This window comes from Ziziphus jujuba, chromosome 2, assembly GCF_031755915.1.
Source record: "Ziziphus jujuba cultivar Dongzao chromosome 2, ASM3175591v1".
Classification (NCBI taxonomy): Eukaryota; Viridiplantae; Streptophyta; class Magnoliopsida; order Rosales; family Rhamnaceae; genus Ziziphus; species Ziziphus jujuba.
In genome coordinates this window covers 19,712,901-19,734,189 of record NC_083380.1, presented here as the reverse complement: position 1 = coordinate 19,734,189, position 21,289 = coordinate 19,712,901, and the positions used below count along the sequence as shown (strand labels likewise).

Below are 21,289 nucleotides of genomic sequence, written 5' to 3'. Positions count from 1 at the left end.
TCTCTTTCGCGGCGCCTTTCACCCTCGGAGTTTCCCTTTTCTCCCGGCCCGACCGAGGGAACTCGCTCGGTGTGCCGGTGCATCAATGCCGCTGCCTGGATCGCGCCGAATGCATTCAGAGCTGCTGCGCTGCTTCTTTTCCTTATATCAATTCTTTAGCATCACCATGTCGGGTGCGATCAGACCAGAACTAATGCACCGGATCCCGTCAGAACTCGGAAGTTAAGCGTGCTTGGGCAAAAGTGTAGTACTAGGATGGGTGACCTCCTGGGAAGTCCTCGTGTTGCACCCTTTTTTTTTTTCCTCTCTTTCGCCGCGCCTTTCACCCTCGGAGTTTCCCTTTTCTCCCGGCCCGACCGAGGGAACTCGGTCGGTGGGCCGGTGCATCGATGCCGCTGCCCGGATCACGCCGAACGCATGCGGAGCTGCTGCGCTGCTTCTTTTCCTTATATCCATTCTTTAGCATCACCATGTCGGGTGCGATCATACTAGCACTAATGCACCGGATCCCATCAGAACTTCGAAGTTAAGCGTGCTTGGGGGAGAGTAGTACTAGGATGGGTGACCTCCTGGGAAGTCCTCGTGTTGCACCCTTTTTTTTTTTCCTCTCTTTCGCCGCGCCTTTCACCCTCGGAGTTTCCCTTTTCTCCCGGCCCGACCGAGGGAACTCGGTCGGTGGGCCGGTGCATCGATGCCGCTGCCCGGATCACGCCGAACGCATGCGGACCTACTGCGCTGCTTCTTTTCCTTATCTCCATTCTTTAGCATCACCATGTCTGGTGCGATCATACTAGCACTAATGCACCGGATCCCATCAGAACTTCGAAGTAAAGCGTGCTTGGGCGAGAGTAGTACTAGGATGGGTGACCTCCTGGGAAGTCCTCGTGTTGCACCCTTTTTTTTTCTCCTCTCTTTCGCCGCGCCTTTCACCCTCGGAGTTTCCCTTTTCTCCCGGCCCGACCGAGGGAACTCGCTCGGTGTGCCGGTGCATCGATGCCGCTGCCCGGATCGCGCCGAACGCATGCGGACCTGCTGCGCTGCTTCTTCTCCTTATATCCATTCTTTAGCTTCACCATGTCGGGTGCGATCACACCAGCACTAATGCACCGGATCCCATCAGAACTTCGAAGTTAAGCGTGCTTGGGCGAGAGTAGTACTAGGATCGGTGACCTCCTGGGAAGTCCTCGTGTTGCACCCTTTTTTTTTTCCTCTCTTTCGCTGCGCCTTTCACCCTCGGAGTTTCCCTTTTCTCCGGGCCCGACCGAGGGAACTCGCTCGGTGTGCCGGTGCATCGATGCCGCTGCCCGGATCGCACCGAACGCATGCGGAGCTGCTGCGCTGCTTCTTTTCCTTATATCCATTCTTTAGCATCACCATGTCGGTTGCGATCAGACCAGAACTAATGCACCGGATCCCATCAGAACTTCGAAGTTAAGCGTGCTTGGGCGAGAGTAGTACTAGGATGGGTGACCTCCTGGGAAGTCCTCGTGTTGCTCCCTTTTTTCTTTTCCTCTATTTCGCTGCGCCTTTCACCCTCGGAGTTTCCCTTTTCTCCCGGCCCCACCGACGGAACTCGCTCGGTGTGCCGGTGCATCGATGCCGCTGCCCGGATCGCGCCGAACGCATGCGGAGCTGCTGCGCTGCTTCTTTTCCTTATATCCATTCTTTAGCATCACCATGTCGGGTGCGATCAGACCAGAACTAATGCACCGGATCCCATCAGAACTTCGAAGCTCAGCGTGCTTGGGCGAGAGTAGTACTAGGATGGGTGACCTCCTGGGAAGTCCTCGTGTTGCACCCCTTTTTTTTTTTCCTCTCTTTCGCCGCGCCTTTCACCCTCGGAGTTTCCCTTTTCTCCCGGCCCGACCGAGGGAACTCGCTCGGTGTGCCGGTGCATCGATGCCGCTGCCCGGATCGGGCCGAACGCATGCGGAGCTGCTGCGCTGCTTCGTTTCCTTATATCCATTCTTTACCATCACCATGTCGGGTGCGATCATACCAGCACTAATGCACCGGATCCCATCAGAACTCCGAAGTTAAGCGTGCTTGGGCAAGTGTAGTACTAGGATGCGTGACCTCCTGGGAAGTCCTCGTGTTGCACCTTTTTTTTTTTCCTCTCTTTCGCCGCGCCTTTCACCCTCGGAGTTTCCCTTTTCTCCCGGCCCGACCGAGGGAACTCGCTCGGTGTGCCGGTGCATCGATGCCGCTGCCCGGATCGCGCCGAACGCATGCGGAGCTGCTGCGCTGCTTCTTTTCCTTATATCCATTCTTTAGCATCACCATGTCGGGTGCGATCATACCAGCACTAATGCACCGGATCCCATCAGAACCCCGAAGTTAAGCGTGCTTGGGCAAGTGTAGTACTAGGATGGGTGACCTCCTGGGAATTCCTCGTGTTGCACCCTTTTTTTTTTTTTTTTCCTCTCTTTGCCCGCGCCTTTCACCCTCGGAGTTTCCCTTTTCTCCCGGCCCGACCGAGGGAACTCGCTCGGTGGGCCGGTGCATCGATGCCGCTGCCCGGATCACGCCGAACGCATGCGGACCTGCTGCGCTGCTTCTTTTCCTTATATCAATTCTTTAGCATCACCATGTCGGGTGCGATCAGACCAGAACTAATGCACCGGATCCCATCAGAACTTCGAAGTTAAGTGTGCTTGGGCGAGAGTAGTACTAGGATGGGTGTCCTCCTGGGAAGTCCTCGTGTTGCACCCCTTTTTTTTTTTTTTCCTCTCCTTCCCCGCGCCTTTCACCCTCGGAGTTTCCCTTTTGTCCCGGCCCGACCGAGGGAACTCGCTCGGTGGGCCGGTTCATCGATGCCGCTGCCCGGATCACGCCGAACGCATGCGGACCTGCTGCGCTGCTTCTTTTCCTTATATCCATTCTTTAGCATCACCATGTCGGGTGCGATCAGACCAGAACTAATGCACCGGATCCCATCAGAACTTTGAAGTTAAGCGTGCTTGGGCGAGAGTAGTACTAGGATGGGTGACCTCCTGGGAAGTCCTCGTGTTGCACCCTTTTTTTTTTTTTTTTCCTCTCTTTGCCCGCGCCTTTCACCCTCGGAGTTTCCCTTTTCTCCGGGCCCGACCGAGGGAACTCGCTCGGTGTGCCGGTGCATCGATGCCGCTGCCCGGATCGCGCCGAACGCATGCGGACCTGCTGCGCTGCTTCTTTTCCTTATATCCATTCTTTAGCATCACCATGTCGGGTGCGATCAGACCAGAACTAATGCACCGGATCCCATCAGAACTCCGAAGTTAAGCGTGCTTGGGCAAGTGTAGTACTAGGATGGGTGACCTCCTGGGAAGTCCTCGTGTTGCACCCTTTTTTTTTTTTTTTCCTCTCTTTGCCCGCGCCTTTCACCCTCGGAGTTTCCCTTTTCTCCGGGCCCGACCGAGGGAACTCGCTCGGTGTCCCGGTGCATCGATGCCGCTGCCCGGATCGCGCCGAACGCATGCGGACCTGCTGCGCTGCTTCTTTTCCTTATATCCATTCTTTAGCATCACCATGTCGAGTGCGATCATACCAGCACTAATGCACCGGATCCCATCAGAACTTCGAAGTTAAGCGTGCTTGGGCAAGAGTAGTACTAGGATGGGTGACCTCCTGGGAAGTCCTCGTGTTGCACCCTTTTTTTTTTTTCCTCTCTTTCCCCGTGCCTTTCACCCTCGGAGTTTCCCTTTTGTCCCGGCCCGACCGAGGGAACTCGCTCGGTGTGCCGGTGCATCGATGCCGCTGCCCGGATCGCGCCGAACGCATTCAGAGCTGCTGCGCCGCTTCTTTTCCTTATATCCATTCTTTAGCATCACCATGTCGGGTGCGATCATACCAGCACTAATGCACCGGATCCCATTAGAACTCCGAAGTTAAGCGTGCTTGGGCGAGAGTAGTACTAGGATCGGTGACCTCCTGGGAAGTCCTCGTGTTGCACCTTTTTTTTTTTCCTCTCTTTCGCTGCGCCTTTCACCCTCGGAGTTTCCCTTTTCTCCGGGCCCGACCGAGGGAACTCGCTCGTTGTGCCGGTGCATCGATGCCGCTGCCCGGATCGGGCCGAACGCATGCGGAGCTGCTGCGCTGCTTCTTTTCCTTATATCCATTCTTTACCATCACCATGTCGGGTGCGATCATACCAGCACTAATGCACCGGATCCCATCAGAACTCCGAAGTTAAGCGTGCTTGGGCAAGTGTAGTACTAGGATGGGTGACCTCCTAGGAAGTCCTCGTGTTGCACCCTTTTTTTTTTTCCTCTCTTTCGCTGCGCCTTTCACCCTCGGAGTTTCCCTTTTCTCCGGGCCCGACCGAGGGAACTAGCTCGGTGGGCCGGTTCATCGATGCCGCTGCCCGGATCACGCCGAACGCATGCGGACCTGCTGCGCTGCTTCTTTTCCTTATATCCATTCTTTAGCATCACCATGTCGGGTGCGATCAGACCAGAACTAATGCACCGGATCCCATCAGAACTTCGAAGTTAAGCGTGCTTGGGCGAGAGTAGTACTAGGATGAGTGACCTCCTGGGAAGTCCTCGTGTTGCACCCTTTTTTTTTTTTTTTTCCTCTCTTTGCCCGCGCCTTTCACCCTCGGAGTTTCCCTTTTCTCCGGGCCCGACCGAGGGAACTCGCTCGGTGTGCCGGTGCATCGATGCCGCTGCCCGGATCGCGCCGAACGCATGCGGACCTGCTGCGCTGCTTCTTTTCCTTATATCCATTCTTTAGCATCACCATGTCGGGTGCGATCAGATCAGAACTAATGCACCGGATCCCATCAGAACTCCGAAGTTAAGCATGCTTGGGCAAGTGTAGTACTAGGATGGGTGACCTCCTGGGAAGTCCTCGTGTTGCACCCTTTTTTTTTTTTTTCCTCTCTTTGCCCGCGCCTTTCACCCTCGGAGTTTCCCTTTTCTCCGGGCCCGACCGAGGGAACTCGCTCGGTGTCCCGGTGCATCGATGCCGCTGCCCGGATCGCGCCGAACGCATGCGGACCTGCTGCGCTGCTTCTTTTCCTTATATCCATTCTTTAGCATCACCATGTCGGGTGCGATCATACCAGCACTAATGCATCGGATCCCATCAGAACTTCGAAGTTAAGCGTGCTTGGGCAAGAGTAGTACTAGGATGGGTGACCTCCTGGGAAGTCCTCGTGTTGCACCCTTTTTTTTTCCTCTCTTTCGCGGCGCCTTTCACCCTCGGAGTTTCCCTTTTCTCCCGGCCCGACCGAGGGAACTCGCTCGGTGTGCCGGTGCATCAATGCCGCTGCCTGGATCGCGCCGAATGCATTCAGAGCTGCTGCGCTGCTTCTTTTCCTTATATCAATTCTTTAGCATCACCATGTCGGGTGCGATCAGACCAGAACTAATGCACCGGATCCCGTCAGAACTCCGAAGTTAAGCGTGCTTGGGCAAAAGTGTAGTACTAGGATGGGTGACCTCCTGGGAAGTCCTCGTGTTGCACCCTTTTTTTTTTTTCCTCTCTTTCCCCGCGCCTTTCACCCTCGGAGTTTCCCTTTTGTCCCGGCCCGACCGAGGGAACTCGCTCGGTGGGCCGGTGCATCGATGCCGCTGCCCGGATCACGCCGAACGCATGCGGACCTGCTGCGCTGCTTCTTTTCCTTATATCGATTCTTTAGCATCACCATGTCGGGTGCGATCAGACCAGAACTAATGCACCGGATCCCATCAGAACTCCGAAGTTAAGCGTGCTTGGGCAAGTGTAGTACTAGGATGGGTGACCTCCTGGGAAGTCCTCGTGTTGCACCCTTATTTTTTTTTTTTTCCTCTCTTTGCCCGCGCCTTTCACCCTCGGAGTTTCCCTTTTCTCCGGGCCCGACCGAGGGAACTCGCTCGGTGTGCCGGTGCATCAATGCCGCTGCCCGGATCGCGCCGAACGCATGCGGACCTGCTGCGCTGCTTCTTTTCCTTATATCCATTCTTTAGCATCACCATGTCGGGTGCGATCATACCAGCACTAATGCACCGGATCCCATCAGAACTTCGTAGTTAAGCGTGCTTGGGCGAGAGTAGTACTAGGATGGGTGACCTCCTGGGAAGTACTCGTGTTGCACCCTTTTTTTTTTCCTCTCTTTCGCTGCGCCTTTCACCCTCGGAGTTTCCCTTTTCTCCGGGCCCGACCGAGGGAACTCGCTCGATGTGCCGGTGCATCGATGCCGCTGCCCGGATCGCGCCGAACGCATGCGGAGCTGCTGCGCTGCTTCTTTTCCTTATATCCATTCTTTAGCATCACCATGTCGGGTGCGATCATACCAGCACTAATGCACCGGATCCGATCAGAACTCCGAAGTTAAGCGTGCTTGGGCAAAAGTGTAGTACTAGGATGGGTGACCTCCTGGGAAGTCCTCGTGTTGCACCCCTTTTTTTTTTTTCCTCTCCTTCCCCGCGCCTTTCACCCTCCGAGTTTCCCTTTTGTCCCGGCCCGACCGAGGGAACTCGCTCGGTGGGCCGGTGCATCGATGCCGCTGCCCGGATCGCGCCGAACGCATGCGGACCTGCTGCGCTGCTTCTTTTCCTTATATCCATTCTTTAGCATCACCATGTCGGGTGCGATCATACCAGCACTAATGCACCGGATCCCATCAGAACTCCGAAGTTAAGCGTGCTTGGGCGAGAGTAGTACTAGGATCGGTGACCTCCTGGGAAGTACTCGTGTTGCACCCTTTTTTTTTTCCTCTCTTTCGCTGCGCCTTTCACCCTCGGAGTTTCCCTTTTCTCCGGGCCCGACCGAGGGAACTCGCTCGGTGTGCCGGTGCATCGATGCCGCTGCCCGGATCGCGCCGAACGCATGCGGAGCTGCTGCGCTGCTTCTTTTCCTTATATCCATTCTTTAGCATCACCATGTCGGGTGCGATCATACCAGCACTAATGCACCGGATCCCATCAGAACTTCGAAGTTAAGCGTGCTTGGGCGAGAGTAGTACTAGGATCGGTGACCTCCTGGGAAGTACTCGTGTTGCACCCTTTTTTTTTTCCTCTCTTTCGCTGCGCCTTTCACCCTCGGAGTTTCCCTTTTCTCCGGGCCCGACCGAGGGAACTCGCTCGATGTGCCGGTGCATCGATGCCGCTGCCCGGATCGCGCCGAACGCATGCGGAGCTGCTGCGCTGCTTCTTTTCCTTATATCCATTCTTTAGCATCACCATGTCGGGTGCGATCATACCAGCACTAATGCACCGGATCCCATCAGAACTCCGAAGTTAAGCGTGCTTGGGCAAGTGTAGTACTAGGATGGGTGACCTCCTGGGAAGTCCTCGTGTTGCACCCTTATTTTTTTTTTTTTTCCTCTCTTTGCCGGCGCCTTTCACCCTCGGAGTTTCCCTTTTCTCCGGGCCCGACCGAGGGAACTCGCTCGGTGTGCCGGTGCATCGATGCCGCTGCCCGGATCGCGCCGAACGCATGCGGACCTGCTGCGCTGCTTCTTTTCCTTATATCCATTCTTTAGCATCACCATGTCGGGTGCGATCAGACCAGAACTAATGCACCGAATCCCGTCAGAACTCCGAAGTTAAGCGTGCTTGGGCAAAAGTGTAGTACTAGGATGGGTGACCTCCTGGGAAGTCCTCGTGTTGCACCCTTTTTTTTTTTCCTCTCTTTCCCCGCGCCTTTCACCCTCGGAGTTTCCCTTTTGTCCCGGCCCGACCGAGGGAACTCGCTCGGTGGGCCGGTGCATCGATGCCGCTGCCCGGATCACGCCGAACGCATGCGGACCTGCTGCGCTGCTTCTTTTCCTTATATCCATTCTTTAGCATCACCATGTCGGGTGCGATCAGACCAGAACTAATGCACCGGATCCCATCAGAACTCCGAAGTTAAGCGTGCTTGGGCAAGTGTAGTACTAGGATGGGTGACCTCCTGGGAAGTCCTCGTGTTGCACCCTTATTTTTTTTTTTTTTCCTCTCTTTGCCGGCGCCTTTCACCCTCGGAGTTTCCCTTTTCTCTGGGCCCGACCGAGGGAACTCGCTCGGTGTGCCGGTGCATCGATGCCGCTGCCCGGATCGCGCCGAACGCATGCGGACCTGCTGCGCTGCTTCTTTTCCTTATATCCATTCTTTAGCATCACCATGTCGGGTGCGATCATACCAGCACTAATGCACCGGATCCCATCAGAACTTCGAAGTTAAGCGTGCTTGGGCGAGAGTAGTACTAGGATCGGTGACCTCCTGGGAAGTACTCGTGTTGCACCCTTTTTTTTTTCCTCTCTTTCGCTGCGCCTTTCACCCTCGGAGTTTCCCTTTTCTCCGGGCCCGACCGAGGGAACTCGCTCGATGTGCCGGTGCATCGATGCCGCTGCCCGGATCGCGCCGAACGCATGCGGACCTGCTGCGCTGCTTCTTTTCCTTATATCCATTCTTTAGCATCACCATGTCGGGTGCGATCAGACCAGAACTAATGCACCGGATCCCGTCAGAACTCCGAAGTTAAGCGTGCTTGGGCAAAAGTGTAGTACTAGGATGGGTGACCTCCTGGGAAGTCCTCGTGTTGCACCCTTTTTTTTTTTTCCTCTCTTTCCCCGCGCCTTTCACCCTCGGAGTTTCCCTTTTGTCCCGGCCCGACCGAGGGAACTCGCTCGGTGGGCCGGTGCATCGATGCCGCTGCCCGGATCACGCCGAACGCATGCGGACCTGCTGCGCTGCTTCTTTTCCTTATATCCATTCTTTAGCATCACCATGTCGGGTGCGATCAGACCAGAACTAATGCACCGGATCCCATCAGAACTCCGAAGTTAAGCGTGCTTGGGCAAGTGTAGTACTAGGATGGGTGACCTCCTGGGAAGTCCTCGTGTTGCACCCTTATTTTTTTTTTTTTTCCTCTCTTTGCCGGCGCCTTTCACCCTCGGAGTTTCCCTTTTCTCCGGGCCCGACCGAGGGAACTCGCTCGGTGTGCCGGTGCATCGATGCCGCTGCCCGGATCGCGCCGAACGCATGCGGACCTGCTGCGCTGCTTCTTTTCCTTATATCCATTCTTTAGCATCACCATGTCGGGTGCGATCATACCAGCACTAATGCACCGGATCCCATCAGAACTTCGAAGTTAAGCGTGCTTGGGCGAGAGTAGTACTAGGATCGGTGACCTCCTGGGAAGTACTCGTGTTGCACCCTTTTTTTTTTCCTCTCTTTCGCTGCGCCTTTCACCCTCGGAGTTTCCCTTTTCTCCGGGCCCGACCGAGGGAACTCGCTCGATGTGCCGGTGCATCGATGCCGCTGCCCGGATCGCGCCGAACGCATGCGGAGCTGCTGCGCTGCTTCTTTTCCTTATATCCATTCTTTAGCATCACCATGTCGGGTGCGATCATACCAGCACTAATGCACCGGATCCCATCAGAACTCCGAAGTTAAGCGTGCTTGGGCAAGTGTAGTACTAGGATGGGTGACCTCCTGGGAAGTCCTCGTGTTGCACCCTTATTTTTTTTTTTTTTCCTCTCTTTGCCGGCGCCTTTCACCCTCGGAGTTTCCCTTTTCTCCAGGCCCGACCGAGGGAACTCGCTCGGTGTGCCGGTGCATCGATGCCGCTGCCCGGATCGCGCCGAACGCATGCGGACCTGCTGCGCTGCTTCTTTTCCTTATATCCATTCTTTAGCATCACCATGTCGGGTGCGATCAGACCAGAACTAATGCACCGGATCCCATCAGAACTCCGAAGTTAAGCGTGCTTGGGCAAGTGTAGTACTAGGATGGGTGACCTCCTGGGAAGTCCTCGTGTTGCACCCTTATTTTTTTTTTTTTCCTCTCTTTGCCGGCGCCTTTCACCCTCGGAGTTTCCCTTTTCTCTGGGCCCGACCGAGGGAACTCGCTCGGTGTGCCGGTGCATCGATGCCGCTGCCCGGATCGCGCCGAACGCATGCGGACCTGCTGCGCTGCTTCTTTTCCTTATATCCATTCTTTAGCATCACCATGTCGGGTGCGATCATACCAGCACTAATGCACCGGATCCCATCAGAACTTCGAAGTTAAGCGTGCTTGGGCGAGAGTAGTACTAGGATCGGTGACCTCCTGGGAAGTACTCGTGTTGCACCCTTTTTTTTTTCCTCTCTTTCGCTGCGCCTTTCACCCTCGGAGTTTCCCTTTTCTCCGGGCCCGACCGAGGGAACTCGCTCGATGTGCCGGTGCATCGATGCCGCTGCCCGGATCGCGCCGAACGCATGCGGAGCTGCTGCGCTGCTTCTTTTCCTTATATCCATTCTTTAGCATCACCATGTCGGGTGCGATCATACCAGCACTAATGCACCGGATCCCATCAGAACTCCGAAGTTAAGCGTGCTTGGGCAAGTGTAGTACTAGGATGGGTGACCTCCTGGGAAGTCCTCGTGTTGCACCCTTTTTTTTTTTTTTTTCCTCTCTTTGCCCGCGCCTTTCACCCTCGGAGTTTCCCTTTTCTCCGGGCCCGACCGAGGGAACTCGCTCGGTGTGCCGGTGCATCGATGCCGCTGCCCGGATCGCGCCGAACGCATGCGGACCTGCTGCGCTGCTTCTTTTCCTTATATCCATTCTTTAGCATCACAATGTCGGGTGCGATCAGACCAGAACTAATGCACCGGATCCCATCAGAACTCCGAAGTTAAGCGTGCTTGGGCAAGTGTAGTACTAGGATGGGTGACCTCCTGGGAAGTCCTCGTGTTGCACCCTTATTTTTTTTTTTTTCCTCTCTTTGCCCGCGCCTTTCACCCTCGGAGTTTCCCTTTTCTCCGGGCCCGACCGAGGGAACTCGCTCGGTGTGCCGGTGCATCGATGCCGCTGCCCGGATCGCGCCGAACGCATGCGGACCTGCTGCGCTGCTTCTTTTCCTTATATCCATTCTTTAGCATCACCATGTCGGGTGCGATCATACCAGCACTAATGCACCGGATCCCATCAGAACTTCGTAGTTAAGCGTGCTTGGGCGAGAGTAGTACTAGGATCGGTGACCTCCTGGGAAGTACTCGTGTTGCACCCTTTTTTTTTTCCTCTCTTTCGCTGCGCCTTTCACCCTCGGAGTTTCCCTTTTCTCCGGGCCCGACCGAGGGAACTCGCTCGATGTGCCGGTGCATCGATGCCGCTGCCCGGATCGCGCCGAACGCATGCGGAGCTGCTGCGCTGGTTCTTTTCCTTATATCCATTCTTTAGCATCACAATGTCGGGTGCGATCAGACCAGAACTAATGCACCGGATCCCATCAGAACTCCGAAGTTAAGCGTGCTTGGGCAAGTGTAGTACTAGGATGGGTGACCTCCTGGGAAGTCCTCGTGTTGCACCCTTTTTTTTTTTTCCTCTCTTTCCCCGCGCCTTTCACCCTCGGAGTTTCCCTTTTGTCCCGGCCCGACCGAGGGAACTCGCTCGGTGGGCCGGTGCATCGATGCCGCTGCCCGGATCACGCCGAACGCATGCGGACCTGCTGCGCTGCTTCTTTTCCTTATATCCATTCTTTAGCATCACCATGTTGGGTGCGATCAGACCAGAACTAATGCACCGGATCCCATCAGAACTCCGAAGTTAAGCGTGCTTGGGCAAGTGTAGTACTAGGATGGGTGACCTCCTGGGAAGTCCTCGTGTTGCACCCTTTTTTTTTTTTCCTCTCTTTCCCCGCGCCTTTCACCCTCGGAGTTTCCCTTTTGTCCCGGCCCGACCGAGGGAACTCGCTCGGTGGGCCGGTGCATCGATGCCGCTGCCCGGATCACGCCGAACGCATGCGGACCTGCTGCGCTGCTTCTTTTCCTTATATCCATTCTTTAGCATCACCATGTCGGGTGCGATCAGACCAGAACTAATGCACCGGATCCCATCAGAACTTCGAAGTTAAGTGTGCTTGGGCGAGAGTAGTACTAGGATGGGTGTCCTCCTGGGAAGTCCTCGTGTTGCACCCCTTTTTTTTTTTTTCCTCTCCTTCCCCGCGCCTTTCACCCTCGGAGTTTCCCTTTTGTCCCGGCCCGACCGAGGGAACTCGCTCGGTGGGCCGGTTCATCGATGCCGCTGCCCGGATCACGCCGAACGCATGCGGACCTGCTGCGCTGCTTCTTTTCCTTATATCCATTCTTTAGCATCACCATGTCGGGTGCGATCAGACCAGAACTAATGCACCGGATCCCATCAGAACTCCGAAGTTAAGCGTGCTTGGGCAAGTGTAGTACTAGGATGGGTGACCTCCTGGGAAGTCCTCGTGTTGCACCCTTATTTTTTTTTTTTTTCCTCTCTTTGCCCGCGCCTTTCACCCTCGGAGTTTCCCTTTTCTCCGGGCCCGACCGAGGGAACTCGCTCGGTGTGCCGGTGCATCGATGCCGCTGCCCGGATCGCGCCGAACGCATGCGGACCTGCTGCGCTGCTTCTTTTCCTTATATCCATTCTTTAGCATCACCATGTCGGGTGCGATCATACCAGCACTAATGCACCGGATCCCATCAGAACTTCGTAGTTAAGCGTGCTTGGGCGAGAGTAGTACTAGGATCGGTGACCTCCTGGGAAGTACTCGTGTTGCACCCTTTTTTTTTTCCTCTCTTTCGCTGCGCCTTTCACCCTCGGAGTTTCCCTTTTCTCCGGGCCCGACCGAGGGAACTCGCTCGATGTGCCGGTGCATCGATGCCGCTGCCCGGATCGCGCCGAACGCATGCGGAGCTGCTGCGCTGGTTCTTTTCCTTATATCCATTCTTTAGCATCACAATGTCGGGTGCGATCAGACCAGAACTAATGCACCGGATCCCATCAGAACTCCGAAGTTAAGCGTGCTTGGGCAAGTGTAGTACTAGGATGGGTGACCTCCTGGGAAGTCCTCGTGTTGCACCCTTTTTTTTTTTTCCTCTCTTTCCCCGCGCCTTTCACCCTCGGAGTTTCCCTTTTGTCCCGGCCCGACCGAGGGAACTCGCTCGGTGGGCCGGTGCATCGATGCCGCTGCCCGGATCACGCCGAACGCATGCGGACCTGCTGCGCTGCTTCTTTTCCTTATATCCATTCTTTAGCATCACCATGTCGGGTGCGATCAGACCAGAACTAATGCACCGGATCCCATCAGAACTCCGAAGTTAAGCGTGCTTGGGCAAGTGTAGTACTAGGATGGGTGACCTCCTGGGAAGTCCTCGTGTTGCACCCTTTTTTTTTTTTCCTCTCTTTCCCCGCGCCTTTCACCCTCGGAGTTTCCCTTTTGTCCCGGCCCGACCGAGGGAACTCGCTCGGTGGGCCGGTGCATCGATGCCGCTGCCCGGATCACGCCGAACGCATGCGGACCTGCTGCGCTGCTTCTTTTCCTTATATCCATTCTTTAGCATCACCATGTCGGGTGCGATCAGACCAGAACTAATGCACCGGATCCCATCAGAACTTCGAAGTTAAGTGTGCTTGGGCGAGAGTAGTACTAGGATGGGTGTCCTCCTGGGAAGTCCTCGTGTTGCACCCCTTTTTTTTTTTTTCCTCTCCTTCCCCGCGCCTTTCACCCTCGGAGTTTCCCTTTTGTCCCGGCCCGACCGAGGGAACTCGCTCGGTGGGCCGGTTCATCGATGCCGCTGCCCGGATCACGCCGAACGCATGCGGACCTGCTGCGCTGCTTCTTTTCCTTATATCCATTCTTTAGCATCACCATGTCTCGTGCGATCAGACCAGAACTAATGCACCGGATCCCATCAGAACTTCGAAGTTAAGCGTGCTTGGGCGAGAGTAGTACTAGGATGGGTGACCTCCTGGGAAGTCCTCGTGTTGCACCCTTTTTTTTTTTTTTTTCCTCTCTTTGCCGGCGCCTTTCACCCTCGGAGTTTCCCTTTTCTCCGGGCCCGACCGAGGGAACTCGCTCGGTGTGCCGGTGCATCGATGCCGCTGCCCGGATCGCGCCGAACGCATGCGGACCTGCTGCGCTGCTTCTTTTCCTTATATCCATTCTTTAGCATCACCATCTCGGGTGCTATCATACCAGCACTAATGCACCGGATCCCATCAGAACTTCGAAGTTAAGCGTGCTTGGGCGAGAGTAGTACTAGGATCGGTGACCTCCTGGGAAGTACTCGTGTTGCACCCTTTTTTTTTTCCTCTCTTTCGCTGCGCCTTTCACCCTCGGAGTTTCCCTTTTCTCCGGGCCCGACCGAGGGAACTCGCTCGATGTGCCGGTGCATCGATGCCGCTGCCCGGATCGCGCCGAACGCATGCGGAGCTGCTGCGCTGCTTCTTTTCCTTATATCCATTCTTTAGCATCACCATGTCGGGTGCGATCATACCAGCACTAATGCACCGGATCCCATCAGAACTCCGAAGTTAAGCGTGCTTGGGCAAGTGTAGTACTAGGATGGGTGACCTCCTGGGAAGTCCTCGTGTTGCACCCTTTTTTTTTTTTTTTCCTCTCTTTGCCCGCGCCTTTCACCCTCGGAGTTTCCCTTTTCTCCGGGCCCGACCGAGGGAACTCGCTCGGTGTGCCGGTGCATCGATGCCGCTGCCCGGATCACGCCGAACGCATGCGGACCTGCTGCGCTGCTTCTTTTCCTTATATCCATTCTTTAGCATCACCATGTCGGGTGCGATCAGACCAGAACTAATGCACCGGATCCCATCAGAACTCCGAAGTTAAGCGTGCTTGGGCAAGTGTAGTACTAGGATGGGTGACCTCCTGGGATGTCCTCGTTTTGCACCCTTTTTTTTTTTTCCTCTCTTTCCCCGCGCCTTTCACCCTCGGAGTTTCCCTTTTGTCCCGGCCCGACCGAGGGAACTCGCTCGGTGGGCCGGTGCATCGATGCCGCTGCCCGGATCACGCCGAACGCATGCGGACCTGCTGCGCTGCTTCTTTTCCTTATATCCATTCTTTAGCATCACCATGTCGGGTGCGATCAGACCAGAACTAATGCACCGGATCCCATCAGAACTCCGAAGTTAAGCGTGCTTGGGCAAGTGCAGTACTAGGATGGGTGACCTCCTGGGAAGTCCTCGTGTTGCACCCTTATTTTTTTTTTTTTTCCTCTCTTTGCCCGCGCCTTTCACCCTCGGAGTTTCCCTTTTCTCCGGGCCCGACCGAGGGAACTCGCTCGGTGTGCCGGTGCATCGATGCCGCTGCCCGGATCGCGCCGAACGCATGCGGACCTGCTGCGCTGCTTCTTTTCCTTATATCCATTCTTTAGCATCACCATGTCGGGTGCGATCATACCAGCACTAATGCACCGGATCCCATCAGAACTTCGTAGTTAAGCGTGCTTGGGCGAGAGTAGTACTAGGATCGGTGACCTCCTGGGAAGTACTCGTGTTGCACCCTTTTTTTTTTCCTCTCTTTCGCTGCGCCTTTCACCCTCGGAGTTTCCCTTTTCTCCGGGCCCGACCGAGGGAACTCGCTCGATGTGCCGGTGCATCGATGCCGCTGCCCGGATCGCGCCGAACGCATGCGGAGCTGCTGCGCTGGTTCTTTTCCTTATATCCATTCTTTAGCATCACAATGTCGGGTGCGATCAGACCAGAACTAATGCACCGGATCCCATCAGAACTCCGAAGTTAAGCGTGCTTGGGCAAGTGTAGTACTAGGATGGGTGACCTCCTGGGAAGTCCTCGTGTTGCACCCTTTTTTTTTTTTCCTCTCTTTCCCCGCGCCTTTCACCCTCGGAGTTTCCCTTTTGTCCCGGCCCGACCGAGGGAACTCGCTCGGTGGGCCGGTGCATCGATGCCGCTGCCCGGATCACGCCGAACGCATGCGGACCTGCTGCGCTGCTTCTTTTCCTTATATCCATTCTTTAGCATCACCATGTCGGGTGCGATCAGACCAGAACTAATGCACCGGATCCCATCAGAACTCCGAAGTTAAGCGTGCTTGGGCAAGTGTAGTACTAGGATGGGTGACCTCCTGGGAAGTCCTCGTGTTGCACCCTTTTTTTTTTTTCCTCTCTTTCCCCGCGCCTTTCACCCTCGGAGTTTCCCTTTTGTCCCGGCCCGACCGAGGGAACTCGCTCGGTGGGCCGGTGCATCGATGCCGCTGCCCGGATCACGCCGAACGCATGCGGACCTGCTGCGCTGCTTCTTTTCCTTATATCCATTCTTTAGCATCACCATGTCGGGTGCGATCAGACCAGAACTAATGCACCGTATCCCATCAGAACTCCGAAGTTAAGCGTGCTTGGGCAAGTGTAGTACTAGGATGGGTGTCCTCCTGGGAAGTCCTCGTGTTGCACCCCTTTTTTTTTTTTTCCTCTCCTTCCCCGCGCCTTTCACCCTCGGAGTTTCCCTTTTGTCCCGGCCCGACCGAGGGAACTCGCTCGGTGGGCCGGTTCATCGATGCCGCTGCCCGGATCACGCCGAACGCATGCGGACCTGGTGCGCTGCTTCTTTTCCTTATATCCATTCTTTAGCATCACCATGTTGGGTGCGATCAGACCAGAACTAATGCACCGGATCCCATCAGAACTCCGAAGTTAAGCGTGCTTGGGCAAGTGTAGTACTAGGATGGGTGACCTCCTGGGAAGTCCTCGTGTTGCACCCTTATTTTTTTTTTTTTTCCTCTCTTTGCCCGCGCCTTTCACCCTCGGAGTTTCCCTTTTCTCCGGGCCCGACCGAGGGAACTCGCTCGGTGTGCCGGTGCATCGATGCCGCTGCCCGGATCGCGCCGAACGCATGCGGACCTGCTGCGCTGCTTCTTTTCCTTATATCCATTCTTTAGCATCACCATGTCGGGTGCGATCATACCAGCACTAATGCACCGGATCCCATCAGAACTTCGTAGTTAAGCGTGCTTGGGCGAGAGTAGTACTAGGATCGGTGACCTCCTGGGAAGTACTCGTGTTGCACCCTTTTTTTTTTCCTCTCTTTCGCTGCGCCTTTCACCCTCGGAGTTTCCCTTTTCTCCGGGCCCGACCGAGGGAACTCGCTCGATGTGCCGGTGCATCGATGCCGCTGCCCGGATCGCGCCGAACGCATGCGGAGCTGCTGCGCTGGTTCTTTTCCTTATATCCATTCTTTAGCATCACAATGTCGGGTGCGATCAGACCAGAACTAATGCACCGTATCCCATCAGAACTCCGAAGTTAAGCGTGCTTGGGCAAGTGTAGTACTAGGATGGGTGACCTCCTGGGAAGTCCTCGTGTTGCACCCTTTTTTTTTTTTCCTCTCTTTCCCCGCGCCTTTCACCCTCGGAGTTTCCCTTTTGTCCCGGCCCGACCGAGGGAACTCGCTCGGTGGGCCGGTGCATCGATGCCGCTGCCCGGATCACGCCGAACGCATGCGGACCTGCTGCACTGCTTCTTTTCCTTATATCCATTCTTTAGCATCACCATGTCGGGTGCGATCAGACCAGAACTAATGCACCGGATCCCATCAGAACTCCGAAGTTAAGCGTGCTTGGGCAAGTGTAGTACTAGGATGGGTGACCTCCTGGGAAGTCCTCGTGTTGCACCCTTTTTTTTTTTTCCTCTCTTTCCCCGCGCCTTTCACCCTCGGAGTTTCCCTTTTGTCCCGGCCCGACCGAGGGAACTCGCTCGGTGGGCCGGTGCATCGATGCCGCTGCCCGGATCACGCCGAACGCATGCGGACCTGCTGCGCTGCTTCTTTTCCTTATATCCATTCTTTAGCATCACCATGTCGGGTGCGATCAGACCAGAACTAATGCACCGGATCCCATCAGAACTTCGAAGTTAAGTGTGCTTGGGCGAGAGTAGTACTAGGATGGGTGTCCTCCTGGGAAGTCCTCGTGTTGCACCCCTTTTTTTTTTTTTCCTCTCCTTCCCCGCGCCTTTCACCCTCGGAGTTTCCCTTTTGTCCCGGCCCGACCGAGGGAACTCGCTCGGTGGGCCGGTTCATCGATGCCGCTGCCCGGATCACGCCGAACGCATGCGGACCTGCTGCGCTGCTTCTTTTCCTTATATCCATTCTTTAGCATCACCATGTCTCGTGCGATCAGACCAGAACTAATGCACCGGATCCCATCAGAACTTCGAAGTTAAGCGTGCTTGGGCGAGAGTAGTACTAGGATGGGTGACCTCCTGGGAAGTCCTCGTGTTGCACCCTTTTTTTTTTTTTTCCTCTCTTTGCCGGCGCCTTTCACCCTCGGAGTTTCCCTTTTCTCCGGGCCCGACCGAGGGAACTCGCTCGGTGTGCCGGTGCATCGATGCCGCTGCCCGGATCGCGCCGAACGCATGCGGACCTGCTGCGCTGCTTCTTTTCCTTATATCCATTCTTTAGCATCACCATGTCGGGTGCGATCATACCAGCACTAATGCACCGGATCCCATCAGAACTTCGAAGTTAAGCGTGCTTGGGCGAGAGTAGTACTAGGATCGGTGACCTCCTGGGAAGTACTCGTGTTGCACCCTTTTTTTTTTCCTCTCTTTCGCTGCGCCTTTCACCCTCGGAGTTTCCCTTTTCTCCGGGCCCGACCGAGGGAACTCGCTCGATGTGCCGGTGCATCGATGCCGCTGCCCGGATCGCGCCGAACGCATGCGGAGCTGCTGCGCTGCTTCTTTTCCTTATATCCATTCTTTAGCATCACCATGTCGGGTGCGATCATACCAGCACTAATGCACCGGATCCCATCAGAACTCCGAAGTTAAGCGTGCTTGGGCAAGTGTAGTACTAGGATGGGTGACCTCCTGGGAAGTCCTCGTGTTGCACCCTTTTTTTTTTTTTTTTCCTCTCTTTGCCCGCGCCTTTCACCCTCGGAGTTTCCCTTTTCTCCGGGCCCGACCGAGGGAACTCGCTCGGTGTGCCGGTGCATCGATGCCGCTGCCCGGATCGCGCCGAACGCATGCGGACCTGCTGCGCTGCTTCTTTTCCTTATATCCATTCTTTAGCATCACAATGTCGGGTGCGATCAGACCAGAACTAATGCACCGGATCCCATCAGAACTCCGAAGTTAAGCGTGCTTGGGCAAGTGTAGTACTAGGATGGGTGACCTCCTGGGAAGTCCTCGTGTTGCACCCTTTTTTTTTTTCCTCTCTTTCCCCGCGCCTTTCACCCTCGGAGTTTCCCTTTTGTCCCGGCCCGACCGAGGGAACTCGCTCGGTGGGCCGGTGCATCGATGCCGCTGCCCGGATCACGCCGAACGCATGCGGACCTGCTGCGCTGCTTCTTTTCCTTATATCCATTCTTTAGCATCACCATGTCGGGTGCGATCAGACCAGAACTAATGCACCGGATCCCATCAGAACTCCAAAGTTAAGCGTGCTTGGGCAAGTGTAGTACTAGGATGGGTGACCTCCTGGGATGTCCTCGTTTTGCACCCTTTTTTTTTTTTCCTCTCTTTCCTCGCGCCTTTCACCCTCGGAGTTTCCCTTTTGTCCCGGCCCGACCGAGGGAACTCGCTCGGTGGGCCGGTGCATCGATGCCGCTGCCCGGATCACGCCGAACGCATGCGGACCTGCTGCGCTGCTTCTTTTCCTTATATCCATTCTTTAGCATCACCATGTCGGGTGCGATCAGACCAGAACTAATGCACCGGATCCCATCAGAACTCCGAAGTTAAGCGTGCTTGGGCAAGTGTAGTACTAGGATGGGTGACCTCCTGGGAAGTCCTCGTGTTGCACCCTTATTTTTTTTTTTTTTCCTCTCTTTGCCCGCGCCTTTCACCCTCGGAGTTTCCCTTTTCTCCGGGCCCGACCGAGGGAACTCGCTCGGTGTGCCGGTGCATCGATGCCGCTGCCCGGATCGCGCCGAACGCATGCGGACCTGCTGCGCTGCTTCTTTTCCTTATATCCATTCTTTAGCATCACCATGTCGGGTGCGATCATACCAGCACTAATGCACCGGATCCCATCAGAACTTCGTAGTTAAGCGTGCTTGGGCGAGAGTAGTACTAGGATCGGTGACCTCCTGGGAAGTACTCGTGTTGCACCCTTTTTTTTTTCCTCTCTTTCGCTGCGCCTTTCACCCTCGGAGTTTCCCTTTTCCCCGGGCCCGACCGAGGGAACTCGCTCGGTGTGCCGGTGCATCGATGCCGCTGCCCGGATCGCGCCGAACGCATGCGGACCTGCTGCGCTGCTTCTTTTCCTTATATCCATTCTTTAGCATCACAATGTCGGGTGCGATCAGACCAGAACTAATGCACCGGATCCCATCAGAACTCCGAAGTTAAGCGTGCTTGGGCAAGTGTAGTACTAGGATGGGTGACCTCCTGGGAAGTCCTCGTGTTGCACCCTTTTTTTTTTTCCTCTCTTTCCCCGCGCCTTTCACCCTCGGAGTTTCCCTTTTGTCCCGGCCCGACCGAGGGAACTCGCTCGGTGGGCCGGTGCATCGATGCCGCTGCCCGGATCACGCCGAACGCATGCGGACCTGCTGCGCTGCTTCTTTTCCTTATATCCATTCTTTAGCATCACCATGTCGGGTGCGATCAGACCAGAACTAATGCACCGGATCCCATCAGAACTCCAAAGTTAAGCGTGCTTGGGCAAGTGTAGTACTAGGATGGGTGACCTCCTGGGATGTCCTCGTTTTGCACCCTTTTTTTTTTTTCCTCTCTTTCCTCGCGCCTTTCACCCTCGGAGTTTCCCTTTTGTCCCGGCCCGACCGAGGGAACTCGCTCGGTGGGCCGGTGCATCGATGCCGCTGCCCGGATCACGCCGAACGCATGCGGACCTGCTGCGCTGCTTCTTTTCCTTATATCCATTCTTTAGCATCACCATGTCGGGTGCGATCAGACCAGAACTAATGCACCGGATCCCATCAGAACTCCGAAGTTAAGCGTGCTTGGGCAAGTGTAGTACTAGGATGGGTGACCTCCTGGGAAGTCCTCGTGTTGCACCCTTATTTTTTTTTTTTTTCCTCTCTTTGCCCGCGCCTTTCACCCTCGGAGTTTCCCTTTTCTCCGGGCCCGACCGAGGGAACTCGCTCGGTGTGCCGGTGCATCGATGCCGCTGCCCGGATCGCGCCGAACGCATGCGGACCTGCTGCGCTGCTTCTTTTCCTTATATCCATTCTTTAGCATCACCATGTCGGGTGCGATCATACCAGCACTAATGCACCGGATCCCATCAGAACTTCGTAGTTAAGCGTGCTTGGGCGAGAGTAGTACTAGGATCGGTGACCTCCTGGGAAGTACTCGTGTTGCACCCTTTTTTTTTTCCTCTCTTTCGCTGCGCCTTTCACCCTCGGAGTTTCCCTTTTCCCCGGGCCCGACCGAGGGAACTCGCTCGATGTGCCGGTGCATCGATGCCGCTGCCCGGATCGCGCCGAACGCATGCGGAGCTGCTGCGCTGCTTCTTTTCCTTATATCCATTCTTTAGCATCACCATGTCGGGTGCGATTAGACCAGAACTAATGCACCGGATCCCATCAGAACTTCGAAGTTAAGTGTGCTTGGGCGAGAGTAGTACTAGGATGGGTGTCCTCCTGGGAAGTCCTCGTGTTGCACCCCTTTTTTTTTTTTTCCTCTCCTTCC

General features: G+C 55.5%; 70 non-coding genes across 70 annotated transcripts; all 70 read left to right on the top strand.

Annotated features, from left to right (window-relative positions):
• Window positions 1-171: 171 nt before the first annotated feature.
• On the top strand, window positions 172-292 carry LOC132802692 (5S ribosomal RNA). The gene has a single exon (XR_009637819.1). It is a non-coding gene; the product is annotated as a 5S ribosomal RNA (ribosomal RNA).
• Window positions 293-475: 183 nt separating this feature from the next.
• Window positions 476-594, top strand: LOC132802390 (5S ribosomal RNA). Its single transcript, XR_009637514.1, has one exon. It is a non-coding gene; the product is annotated as a 5S ribosomal RNA (ribosomal RNA).
• Window positions 595-777: 183 nt separating this feature from the next.
• LOC132802269 (5S ribosomal RNA) lies at window positions 778-896 on the top strand. The gene has a single exon (XR_009637393.1). It is a non-coding gene; the product is annotated as a 5S ribosomal RNA (ribosomal RNA).
• Window positions 897-1,079: 183 nt separating this feature from the next.
• LOC132802394 (5S ribosomal RNA) lies at window positions 1,080-1,198 on the top strand. The gene has a single exon (XR_009637518.1). It is a non-coding gene; the product is annotated as a 5S ribosomal RNA (ribosomal RNA).
• Window positions 1,199-1,380: 182 nt separating this feature from the next.
• LOC132802556 (5S ribosomal RNA) lies at window positions 1,381-1,499 on the top strand. The gene has a single exon (XR_009637683.1). It is a non-coding gene; the product is annotated as a 5S ribosomal RNA (ribosomal RNA).
• A 183-nt stretch (window positions 1,500-1,682) lies between these two features.
• Window positions 1,683-1,801, top strand: LOC132802536 (5S ribosomal RNA). Its single transcript, XR_009637662.1, has one exon. It is a non-coding gene; the product is annotated as a 5S ribosomal RNA (ribosomal RNA).
• A 184-nt stretch (window positions 1,802-1,985) lies between these two features.
• Window positions 1,986-2,104, top strand: LOC132802457 (5S ribosomal RNA). Its single transcript, XR_009637581.1, has one exon. It is a non-coding gene; the product is annotated as a 5S ribosomal RNA (ribosomal RNA).
• Window positions 2,105-2,286: 182 nt separating this feature from the next.
• Window positions 2,287-2,405, top strand: LOC132802248 (5S ribosomal RNA). The gene has a single exon (XR_009637371.1). It is a non-coding gene; the product is annotated as a 5S ribosomal RNA (ribosomal RNA).
• A 188-nt stretch (window positions 2,406-2,593) lies between these two features.
• Window positions 2,594-2,712, top strand: LOC132802480 (5S ribosomal RNA). Its single transcript, XR_009637604.1, has one exon. It is a non-coding gene; the product is annotated as a 5S ribosomal RNA (ribosomal RNA).
• Window positions 2,713-2,899: 187 nt separating this feature from the next.
• Window positions 2,900-3,018, top strand: LOC132802423 (5S ribosomal RNA). Its single transcript, XR_009637547.1, has one exon. It is a non-coding gene; the product is annotated as a 5S ribosomal RNA (ribosomal RNA).
• A 188-nt stretch (window positions 3,019-3,206) lies between these two features.
• LOC132802359 (5S ribosomal RNA) lies at window positions 3,207-3,325 on the top strand. Its single transcript, XR_009637483.1, has one exon. It is a non-coding gene; the product is annotated as a 5S ribosomal RNA (ribosomal RNA).
• Window positions 3,326-3,512: 187 nt separating this feature from the next.
• On the top strand, window positions 3,513-3,631 carry LOC132802155 (5S ribosomal RNA). The gene has a single exon (XR_009637279.1). It is a non-coding gene; the product is annotated as a 5S ribosomal RNA (ribosomal RNA).
• A 184-nt stretch (window positions 3,632-3,815) lies between these two features.
• On the top strand, window positions 3,816-3,934 carry LOC132802172 (5S ribosomal RNA). The gene has a single exon (XR_009637296.1). It is a non-coding gene; the product is annotated as a 5S ribosomal RNA (ribosomal RNA).
• A 182-nt stretch (window positions 3,935-4,116) lies between these two features.
• LOC132802056 (5S ribosomal RNA) lies at window positions 4,117-4,235 on the top strand. The gene has a single exon (XR_009637177.1). It is a non-coding gene; the product is annotated as a 5S ribosomal RNA (ribosomal RNA).
• A 183-nt stretch (window positions 4,236-4,418) lies between these two features.
• LOC132802526 (5S ribosomal RNA) lies at window positions 4,419-4,537 on the top strand. Its single transcript, XR_009637651.1, has one exon. It is a non-coding gene; the product is annotated as a 5S ribosomal RNA (ribosomal RNA).
• Window positions 4,538-4,725: 188 nt separating this feature from the next.
• Window positions 4,726-4,844, top strand: LOC132802618 (5S ribosomal RNA). Its single transcript, XR_009637745.1, has one exon. It is a non-coding gene; the product is annotated as a 5S ribosomal RNA (ribosomal RNA).
• A 186-nt stretch (window positions 4,845-5,030) lies between these two features.
• On the top strand, window positions 5,031-5,149 carry LOC132802219 (5S ribosomal RNA). Its single transcript, XR_009637342.1, has one exon. It is a non-coding gene; the product is annotated as a 5S ribosomal RNA (ribosomal RNA).
• A 181-nt stretch (window positions 5,150-5,330) lies between these two features.
• On the top strand, window positions 5,331-5,451 carry LOC132802657 (5S ribosomal RNA). Its single transcript, XR_009637784.1, has one exon. It is a non-coding gene; the product is annotated as a 5S ribosomal RNA (ribosomal RNA).
• A 184-nt stretch (window positions 5,452-5,635) lies between these two features.
• Window positions 5,636-5,754, top strand: LOC132802358 (5S ribosomal RNA). The gene has a single exon (XR_009637482.1). It is a non-coding gene; the product is annotated as a 5S ribosomal RNA (ribosomal RNA).
• A 188-nt stretch (window positions 5,755-5,942) lies between these two features.
• Window positions 5,943-6,061, top strand: LOC132802027 (5S ribosomal RNA). The gene has a single exon (XR_009637148.1). It is a non-coding gene; the product is annotated as a 5S ribosomal RNA (ribosomal RNA).
• A 182-nt stretch (window positions 6,062-6,243) lies between these two features.
• On the top strand, window positions 6,244-6,364 carry LOC132802589 (5S ribosomal RNA). The gene has a single exon (XR_009637716.1). It is a non-coding gene; the product is annotated as a 5S ribosomal RNA (ribosomal RNA).
• A 185-nt stretch (window positions 6,365-6,549) lies between these two features.
• LOC132802104 (5S ribosomal RNA) lies at window positions 6,550-6,668 on the top strand. Its single transcript, XR_009637225.1, has one exon. It is a non-coding gene; the product is annotated as a 5S ribosomal RNA (ribosomal RNA).
• A 182-nt stretch (window positions 6,669-6,850) lies between these two features.
• Window positions 6,851-6,969, top strand: LOC132802307 (5S ribosomal RNA). The gene has a single exon (XR_009637431.1). It is a non-coding gene; the product is annotated as a 5S ribosomal RNA (ribosomal RNA).
• Window positions 6,970-7,151: 182 nt separating this feature from the next.
• LOC132801869 (5S ribosomal RNA) lies at window positions 7,152-7,270 on the top strand. Its single transcript, XR_009636990.1, has one exon. It is a non-coding gene; the product is annotated as a 5S ribosomal RNA (ribosomal RNA).
• A 189-nt stretch (window positions 7,271-7,459) lies between these two features.
• Window positions 7,460-7,580, top strand: LOC132802689 (5S ribosomal RNA). The gene has a single exon (XR_009637816.1). It is a non-coding gene; the product is annotated as a 5S ribosomal RNA (ribosomal RNA).
• A 183-nt stretch (window positions 7,581-7,763) lies between these two features.
• LOC132802357 (5S ribosomal RNA) lies at window positions 7,764-7,882 on the top strand. Its single transcript, XR_009637481.1, has one exon. It is a non-coding gene; the product is annotated as a 5S ribosomal RNA (ribosomal RNA).
• Window positions 7,883-8,071: 189 nt separating this feature from the next.
• On the top strand, window positions 8,072-8,190 carry LOC132802306 (5S ribosomal RNA). Its single transcript, XR_009637430.1, has one exon. It is a non-coding gene; the product is annotated as a 5S ribosomal RNA (ribosomal RNA).
• Window positions 8,191-8,372: 182 nt separating this feature from the next.
• On the top strand, window positions 8,373-8,493 carry LOC132802656 (5S ribosomal RNA). Its single transcript, XR_009637783.1, has one exon. It is a non-coding gene; the product is annotated as a 5S ribosomal RNA (ribosomal RNA).
• Window positions 8,494-8,677: 184 nt separating this feature from the next.
• LOC132802356 (5S ribosomal RNA) lies at window positions 8,678-8,796 on the top strand. Its single transcript, XR_009637480.1, has one exon. It is a non-coding gene; the product is annotated as a 5S ribosomal RNA (ribosomal RNA).
• Window positions 8,797-8,985: 189 nt separating this feature from the next.
• On the top strand, window positions 8,986-9,104 carry LOC132802305 (5S ribosomal RNA). The gene has a single exon (XR_009637429.1). It is a non-coding gene; the product is annotated as a 5S ribosomal RNA (ribosomal RNA).
• A 182-nt stretch (window positions 9,105-9,286) lies between these two features.
• LOC132801868 (5S ribosomal RNA) lies at window positions 9,287-9,405 on the top strand. The gene has a single exon (XR_009636989.1). It is a non-coding gene; the product is annotated as a 5S ribosomal RNA (ribosomal RNA).
• Window positions 9,406-9,594: 189 nt separating this feature from the next.
• Window positions 9,595-9,713, top strand: LOC132802355 (5S ribosomal RNA). The gene has a single exon (XR_009637479.1). It is a non-coding gene; the product is annotated as a 5S ribosomal RNA (ribosomal RNA).
• A 188-nt stretch (window positions 9,714-9,901) lies between these two features.
• Window positions 9,902-10,020, top strand: LOC132802304 (5S ribosomal RNA). The gene has a single exon (XR_009637428.1). It is a non-coding gene; the product is annotated as a 5S ribosomal RNA (ribosomal RNA).
• A 182-nt stretch (window positions 10,021-10,202) lies between these two features.
• On the top strand, window positions 10,203-10,321 carry LOC132801867 (5S ribosomal RNA). The gene has a single exon (XR_009636988.1). It is a non-coding gene; the product is annotated as a 5S ribosomal RNA (ribosomal RNA).
• Window positions 10,322-10,509: 188 nt separating this feature from the next.
• LOC132802353 (5S ribosomal RNA) lies at window positions 10,510-10,628 on the top strand. Its single transcript, XR_009637477.1, has one exon. It is a non-coding gene; the product is annotated as a 5S ribosomal RNA (ribosomal RNA).
• A 188-nt stretch (window positions 10,629-10,816) lies between these two features.
• On the top strand, window positions 10,817-10,935 carry LOC132802470 (5S ribosomal RNA). Its single transcript, XR_009637594.1, has one exon. It is a non-coding gene; the product is annotated as a 5S ribosomal RNA (ribosomal RNA).
• Window positions 10,936-11,117: 182 nt separating this feature from the next.
• Window positions 11,118-11,236, top strand: LOC132802352 (5S ribosomal RNA). Its single transcript, XR_009637476.1, has one exon. It is a non-coding gene; the product is annotated as a 5S ribosomal RNA (ribosomal RNA).
• Window positions 11,237-11,420: 184 nt separating this feature from the next.
• On the top strand, window positions 11,421-11,539 carry LOC132802351 (5S ribosomal RNA). The gene has a single exon (XR_009637475.1). It is a non-coding gene; the product is annotated as a 5S ribosomal RNA (ribosomal RNA).
• Window positions 11,540-11,723: 184 nt separating this feature from the next.
• On the top strand, window positions 11,724-11,842 carry LOC132802479 (5S ribosomal RNA). The gene has a single exon (XR_009637603.1). It is a non-coding gene; the product is annotated as a 5S ribosomal RNA (ribosomal RNA).
• A 186-nt stretch (window positions 11,843-12,028) lies between these two features.
• Window positions 12,029-12,147, top strand: LOC132802350 (5S ribosomal RNA). The gene has a single exon (XR_009637474.1). It is a non-coding gene; the product is annotated as a 5S ribosomal RNA (ribosomal RNA).
• A 189-nt stretch (window positions 12,148-12,336) lies between these two features.
• On the top strand, window positions 12,337-12,455 carry LOC132802469 (5S ribosomal RNA). Its single transcript, XR_009637593.1, has one exon. It is a non-coding gene; the product is annotated as a 5S ribosomal RNA (ribosomal RNA).
• A 182-nt stretch (window positions 12,456-12,637) lies between these two features.
• LOC132802349 (5S ribosomal RNA) lies at window positions 12,638-12,756 on the top strand. The gene has a single exon (XR_009637473.1). It is a non-coding gene; the product is annotated as a 5S ribosomal RNA (ribosomal RNA).
• Window positions 12,757-12,940: 184 nt separating this feature from the next.
• Window positions 12,941-13,059, top strand: LOC132802348 (5S ribosomal RNA). Its single transcript, XR_009637472.1, has one exon. It is a non-coding gene; the product is annotated as a 5S ribosomal RNA (ribosomal RNA).
• Window positions 13,060-13,243: 184 nt separating this feature from the next.
• On the top strand, window positions 13,244-13,362 carry LOC132802478 (5S ribosomal RNA). The gene has a single exon (XR_009637602.1). It is a non-coding gene; the product is annotated as a 5S ribosomal RNA (ribosomal RNA).
• A 186-nt stretch (window positions 13,363-13,548) lies between these two features.
• Window positions 13,549-13,667, top strand: LOC132802569 (5S ribosomal RNA). Its single transcript, XR_009637696.1, has one exon. It is a non-coding gene; the product is annotated as a 5S ribosomal RNA (ribosomal RNA).
• A 188-nt stretch (window positions 13,668-13,855) lies between these two features.
• Window positions 13,856-13,974, top strand: LOC132802518 (5S ribosomal RNA). The gene has a single exon (XR_009637642.1). It is a non-coding gene; the product is annotated as a 5S ribosomal RNA (ribosomal RNA).
• A 182-nt stretch (window positions 13,975-14,156) lies between these two features.
• On the top strand, window positions 14,157-14,275 carry LOC132801866 (5S ribosomal RNA). The gene has a single exon (XR_009636987.1). It is a non-coding gene; the product is annotated as a 5S ribosomal RNA (ribosomal RNA).
• Window positions 14,276-14,462: 187 nt separating this feature from the next.
• Window positions 14,463-14,581, top strand: LOC132802639 (5S ribosomal RNA). The gene has a single exon (XR_009637766.1). It is a non-coding gene; the product is annotated as a 5S ribosomal RNA (ribosomal RNA).
• A 184-nt stretch (window positions 14,582-14,765) lies between these two features.
• LOC132802496 (5S ribosomal RNA) lies at window positions 14,766-14,884 on the top strand. Its single transcript, XR_009637620.1, has one exon. It is a non-coding gene; the product is annotated as a 5S ribosomal RNA (ribosomal RNA).
• A 189-nt stretch (window positions 14,885-15,073) lies between these two features.
• On the top strand, window positions 15,074-15,192 carry LOC132802468 (5S ribosomal RNA). Its single transcript, XR_009637592.1, has one exon. It is a non-coding gene; the product is annotated as a 5S ribosomal RNA (ribosomal RNA).
• A 182-nt stretch (window positions 15,193-15,374) lies between these two features.
• Window positions 15,375-15,493, top strand: LOC132802347 (5S ribosomal RNA). The gene has a single exon (XR_009637471.1). It is a non-coding gene; the product is annotated as a 5S ribosomal RNA (ribosomal RNA).
• Window positions 15,494-15,677: 184 nt separating this feature from the next.
• On the top strand, window positions 15,678-15,796 carry LOC132802346 (5S ribosomal RNA). Its single transcript, XR_009637470.1, has one exon. It is a non-coding gene; the product is annotated as a 5S ribosomal RNA (ribosomal RNA).
• Window positions 15,797-15,980: 184 nt separating this feature from the next.
• LOC132802642 (5S ribosomal RNA) lies at window positions 15,981-16,099 on the top strand. The gene has a single exon (XR_009637769.1). It is a non-coding gene; the product is annotated as a 5S ribosomal RNA (ribosomal RNA).
• Window positions 16,100-16,285: 186 nt separating this feature from the next.
• Window positions 16,286-16,404, top strand: LOC132802345 (5S ribosomal RNA). Its single transcript, XR_009637469.1, has one exon. It is a non-coding gene; the product is annotated as a 5S ribosomal RNA (ribosomal RNA).
• Window positions 16,405-16,593: 189 nt separating this feature from the next.
• LOC132802467 (5S ribosomal RNA) lies at window positions 16,594-16,712 on the top strand. Its single transcript, XR_009637591.1, has one exon. It is a non-coding gene; the product is annotated as a 5S ribosomal RNA (ribosomal RNA).
• Window positions 16,713-16,894: 182 nt separating this feature from the next.
• Window positions 16,895-17,013, top strand: LOC132802617 (5S ribosomal RNA). Its single transcript, XR_009637744.1, has one exon. It is a non-coding gene; the product is annotated as a 5S ribosomal RNA (ribosomal RNA).
• Window positions 17,014-17,197: 184 nt separating this feature from the next.
• Window positions 17,198-17,316, top strand: LOC132802344 (5S ribosomal RNA). Its single transcript, XR_009637468.1, has one exon. It is a non-coding gene; the product is annotated as a 5S ribosomal RNA (ribosomal RNA).
• Window positions 17,317-17,500: 184 nt separating this feature from the next.
• On the top strand, window positions 17,501-17,619 carry LOC132802477 (5S ribosomal RNA). The gene has a single exon (XR_009637601.1). It is a non-coding gene; the product is annotated as a 5S ribosomal RNA (ribosomal RNA).
• A 186-nt stretch (window positions 17,620-17,805) lies between these two features.
• Window positions 17,806-17,924, top strand: LOC132802568 (5S ribosomal RNA). The gene has a single exon (XR_009637695.1). It is a non-coding gene; the product is annotated as a 5S ribosomal RNA (ribosomal RNA).
• Window positions 17,925-18,110: 186 nt separating this feature from the next.
• LOC132802303 (5S ribosomal RNA) lies at window positions 18,111-18,229 on the top strand. Its single transcript, XR_009637427.1, has one exon. It is a non-coding gene; the product is annotated as a 5S ribosomal RNA (ribosomal RNA).
• A 182-nt stretch (window positions 18,230-18,411) lies between these two features.
• LOC132801865 (5S ribosomal RNA) lies at window positions 18,412-18,530 on the top strand. The gene has a single exon (XR_009636986.1). It is a non-coding gene; the product is annotated as a 5S ribosomal RNA (ribosomal RNA).
• Window positions 18,531-18,718: 188 nt separating this feature from the next.
• On the top strand, window positions 18,719-18,837 carry LOC132802342 (5S ribosomal RNA). Its single transcript, XR_009637466.1, has one exon. It is a non-coding gene; the product is annotated as a 5S ribosomal RNA (ribosomal RNA).
• A 183-nt stretch (window positions 18,838-19,020) lies between these two features.
• Window positions 19,021-19,139, top strand: LOC132802675 (5S ribosomal RNA). The gene has a single exon (XR_009637802.1). It is a non-coding gene; the product is annotated as a 5S ribosomal RNA (ribosomal RNA).
• A 184-nt stretch (window positions 19,140-19,323) lies between these two features.
• Window positions 19,324-19,442, top strand: LOC132802341 (5S ribosomal RNA). Its single transcript, XR_009637465.1, has one exon. It is a non-coding gene; the product is annotated as a 5S ribosomal RNA (ribosomal RNA).
• A 189-nt stretch (window positions 19,443-19,631) lies between these two features.
• LOC132802466 (5S ribosomal RNA) lies at window positions 19,632-19,750 on the top strand. Its single transcript, XR_009637590.1, has one exon. It is a non-coding gene; the product is annotated as a 5S ribosomal RNA (ribosomal RNA).
• A 182-nt stretch (window positions 19,751-19,932) lies between these two features.
• Window positions 19,933-20,051, top strand: LOC132802340 (5S ribosomal RNA). The gene has a single exon (XR_009637464.1). It is a non-coding gene; the product is annotated as a 5S ribosomal RNA (ribosomal RNA).
• A 183-nt stretch (window positions 20,052-20,234) lies between these two features.
• Window positions 20,235-20,353, top strand: LOC132802674 (5S ribosomal RNA). The gene has a single exon (XR_009637801.1). It is a non-coding gene; the product is annotated as a 5S ribosomal RNA (ribosomal RNA).
• A 184-nt stretch (window positions 20,354-20,537) lies between these two features.
• Window positions 20,538-20,656, top strand: LOC132802339 (5S ribosomal RNA). The gene has a single exon (XR_009637463.1). It is a non-coding gene; the product is annotated as a 5S ribosomal RNA (ribosomal RNA).
• A 189-nt stretch (window positions 20,657-20,845) lies between these two features.
• LOC132802464 (5S ribosomal RNA) lies at window positions 20,846-20,964 on the top strand. The gene has a single exon (XR_009637588.1). It is a non-coding gene; the product is annotated as a 5S ribosomal RNA (ribosomal RNA).
• A 182-nt stretch (window positions 20,965-21,146) lies between these two features.
• LOC132802533 (5S ribosomal RNA) lies at window positions 21,147-21,265 on the top strand. The gene has a single exon (XR_009637658.1). It is a non-coding gene; the product is annotated as a 5S ribosomal RNA (ribosomal RNA).
• Window positions 21,266-21,289: the final 24 nt, after the last annotated feature.